The following is a 4,246-nucleotide window of genomic DNA, read 5'->3' as shown; positions in this document are numbered from 1 at the left end:
TTTCCCTGGATCACACAGCTAGTAAGAATCTAAGGGTAAATTTGAACTCAGATTTTCTTGATTCCAGGTCCTGGGTTCTATTCACTATGCCACCTAGTTGCCTCTCAAAATTTAATAAAATTGTGTAAATCAAAGTAAAAGTTTAAAAAATACTGATTGACTGATTGTCAATGACAATATACAAACAAAAAGGAAATTTGGAATTCATAGGCTCTGGGGCAGTTAGGTGGCATAGTGAATAGAACACTGGCCCTGAAGTCATGAGGTCCTGAGTTCAAATGTGGTCTCAGACACTTAAACAAAAAAAAAACTAGCCATGTGACCTTGGGCAAGTCACTTAACCCCAATTGCCCTCCAAAAAGGAATTCATAGGCTCATTGAATATTAGAGTTGTAAGAGAACTACAAGTCATTTAGTCCAACCCCTCTCCGACATATTCATCTCTTTTGCTATAATCCTGGTAAGGAATTATATATCTTCTGTTTGTATACTCTTGGTAATAGATTACTCATTACTTCATAAAGCAACTCATAACTCTAATTACTCACATTTGATTAATTTTAACATTACAATAGATCCTCAAGTTTCGATATCATAATTTCCTTTAAATAATTTAGTACAACCCAAGTTGGCAAAGTCAGAGTAAGAAAGTTCAACTTCATAGGATCATGGTGTAAAGGTAGGGTTGAAACTGACTCCTTGGCATTTTAGCCTTTATACTTTAACCTGTATGAAAACATGTCTTCAATCACTCCTTCCAGTTAGAATTGTGTTCAGGGAGGCTGAAGAAGTGTCCCGGGGTAGTCTACAAATTGTCAAGCTACAAATTGATAGCCTTTCTAAAATCCCAGAGAAATACCTGCCTAGGGAGGAAGGAGAAGCTTTACATTTGGTCTTTGGTCTCCTCTCTTTTCCCCACTCCACCTTCACCTCCTATGTCAGACCTGATCACATGTCAGGGTGAGCTCAGAAAGCTCACTGGCTTACCAAAGAATTTTGGGGAGCCCATGTAAAACGTAGAGCATATAAAAGAAACTAAAGATGTAATGAGTGTTTGGTCCATGCCCTGCTTAACCCACCTTCCACTAGTCCCAATTGTGCCTATCATGTAATTTGGCAGGTGGTTTGCCACTGCTCACTCTCCTGTTTGTCACATGACACGAGGCAACCAACCATCATCAGTGTGTTTCTAGTCTGAGAGGAGGAGGAGTCATATCTTTTCGTTGTGTTTTTGGTCATTTCTGGTGTTGAGCAGGGACAAAGTGAATGCAGCCAGAGCCAATACACCCTCCAAGTCACATGAGTATCTGGCACTCTCTCCAAGGTCACACACCCAGTTCAGTATCCCTTTATGTGTGAGCAGTTGCTGTGGAAATGTTTTTGATCTAACATTAAAGTTTTGGGAGTGACTTTGTAAAACGGGTGATAAAAAGAAACGAAAGATCAAATCAGTGTTTAAACTGGAGTGGATAAATACTTGTTTACGTACACAACAGAAAAAATGTTGTGCTTTGTTTGCCGAGAAGTAATAGCCACTCTGAAGGAATGTGATCTTTGTCACTATTTCAAATCAAAACTGACTTAGGCAAATTGGACACCACCGAAAGACAAAATTAAAGCATCCCAATTATTGAAAAATCTCAGTGGGGAACAATGTAAACTCAGAATATGAGGCAGTTACTAAGGTTAGCTTTCAGATTTCTAAAGAATTTTATTTCAAACATGATTCTGGAGTACAATAAACTGATTGGTGACAAGAAGTGTAATACGCCCCATTAACTAAATGTAAACAGTAAGAAAAACTGAGAAACGTATTAAAACTTGTACTGTTTAGCAAAGTACTTTTTAAAATTAATGTAATTTAATGATCAATAAAAATCTTAATAGTGTAATTGATATTAATTGAAATTTCCCTTTTTAAAAATATGGTTTATTTGCAAAATAGTTTAATCATTATTTATATCTTTATTTGAAAAGTAAATCACTAAAAACCTATGTGCAACCCTAAAAAGTTTAGTCTATTTTACTTTTGGCCCCTACCTACTGCCAAGTTGCACAGGTCTCTGTCCTTTGAGCTTTGAAGGATCAAGGGCATATCGAACTTTCCAACTTTCTATTGGCATCCTCAGTTTCCCCAGATCAGCTGACCTCAGTGTCTGATTTAGGAAACAATAAACTGGAACTGCACCCATGCCTCTAAAAGGAATTCAGCAAAGAAATTCTGCCATGCCTAAAGGGAGTTCTTAAGAACTTAAATGGGAGAGAAAAGAATTCCAGCCATTGGGAGCCACGAAGTACTTTGTTACATGTTCTTTCCAAGCGTGAACCCACTTCCTCCTAGAGTTTGTATGTAGTTGTGGAAGAATGAATCACAGACTTTTTCGGGGATGCTTTGTACCTACCATTCTCCTGTACCACATTAGTAAATAAATAGCTCCCTCTAAAAACTACTTAAGGCTACCTGTCTAAAATGATTCTTAGCTGATATTACAGAAAATGCACAAGTCAGGACTTTAGCCAATGGTATTCGTAAATCACAACATCTCCCCACCCCCATCTCCTGAGGGGTATCCCTAGGACCCTGAGTGGGGTATGTAGGCCCTTTGGGCAATGAGAGTGTAAAAACAGTTTTTTCAGACTGATGAGGAGCCCCTGAAATCCCAGGGGACCTCTTTGCTTACTGCTTTTTTTAAAACCGATTTTTTTTTTGCCATGGTTTATATTTGTTTTTATCCTCTAGGATGCTTTTAAATTTCTTTGAGAATTGCTTCTACCTGGATGTGATTTTTTTTTTTTTTACGAAAAGAACTGTTTATTTAAACCCTTTGGCTCTGATCCACAGGAGCAGAGGAAGGATAGGAAGAGGGGGTGGGACTAATGGTCTTCTCACCTCAGCAGCTGAGGCAATGATGAGGACAGCGACTTTTGGATAGCACCCCCAGCATCAGGATAATGGGAAAGCAGTGGCAGCCCTAACCCCAGCCCCTACACTGGCATCACTGAGGGAGTGACTTTGGCTGTGACATCCAGTCTACAGGCAGCAGCTCCAATGGTATTTGCAAACAGTAGAAAGGATAGTGGCACCTTGGTTTGTAACAAAGCCCTAGTCACCTGTGGGCTGCTCCTGGAAAACCTGTATATAGGTCTGAATCTGTTCCAGGTGAGCACCAGTCTTTTGTGTGCAGGCCCTCCTTAGCTGGGCACATGGACGACAGAAGTAGGTTTATAGGAGCCCTTTTTGCTCAAAGCATGTCCTCAGTTTGGCTTCAAGGATGAAGCATTGGGCTGTTATACTGGGAAGCTGACTTCTGTGGCTCTGGATGCCTATTGACCATTTAAAGGGCAGTGGGAGAAGTGTTGTAGGCTAGGATATTGGATAGGATGTTGTAGGATAGGACGTTGGTGGAATTGAGGAGGAATGAGTTAATGCCGCTCACACTCCCTTAACACCTGGAGGGCTGTTGCAAGCAAGGAAGTCGTGGTACAGACCTGGGGTTATTTGGGTTAACTTTGCCCCCAGGGATGGAGAATTGCGACATCAATCTGTGACCCAGCTGGTGGTCCCTTGGGCAAAAGAAGTAGAAAAGAAATTTTTCAGCCTTTGGTCTGGCATTCATGAGACAGGAGGGAGCTGCTTTCCTTCCTGCTTTTAACCTTGTTACTATCAAATTTTATCTTCTTGAACTGCATTTGAAGAGTCTCAAGAACTGTTTCTACTTGAGAGTATTGGAATATGATTGAGATAAAAGAACCATTTGGAATTCTCAAACTTTGAGTGATCTGTTGTCTCAGATGTGCAGTGAGCTGGAGAAAGAGCTGTCATAAGATGTAATTAAGTTCATTTTTTTTAAAAAAAAGATACTATATTTTAAAAGAATAGTTGTTAAGTCTTTTAAACTTTTAAACTCAATGTAAATTTTAATAGATTATTTTCATTTTTAAACAATAGGCTTTTAAAAATTAATTTGCTTTAGAACTTACAATTTTCAACTTTAAAAGTGTTGTATTGGTTAACTTTATTATTTTTTAAACCTAAATAGGGGAAGGGATTAAGCATTTATTAAGGTCCAACTATGTGCCAGGCCTATTACACACTAAATTCTTTACAAATGCTTTATTTCATCCTTACAACAACCTTGAGAAGTAGTTGTTATTATTATCCCCATTTTACAGTTGAAGAAACTGAGGCAGACAGAGGCTAAGTGACTTTTCCCAGAGTCATTCAACTAGGAAGTGTTTGAGGTCA

The sequence above is a fragment of the Petaurus breviceps genome, unplaced genomic scaffold (genome assembly GCF_028583685.1).
Source record: "Petaurus breviceps papuanus isolate PSGF00001 unplaced genomic scaffold, PetGlider_PUasm1.0 90897, whole genome shotgun sequence".
NCBI lineage: Eukaryota > Metazoa > Chordata > Mammalia > Diprotodontia > Petauridae > Petaurus > Petaurus breviceps.
Note: the sequence above shows the minus strand (reverse complement) of the source record.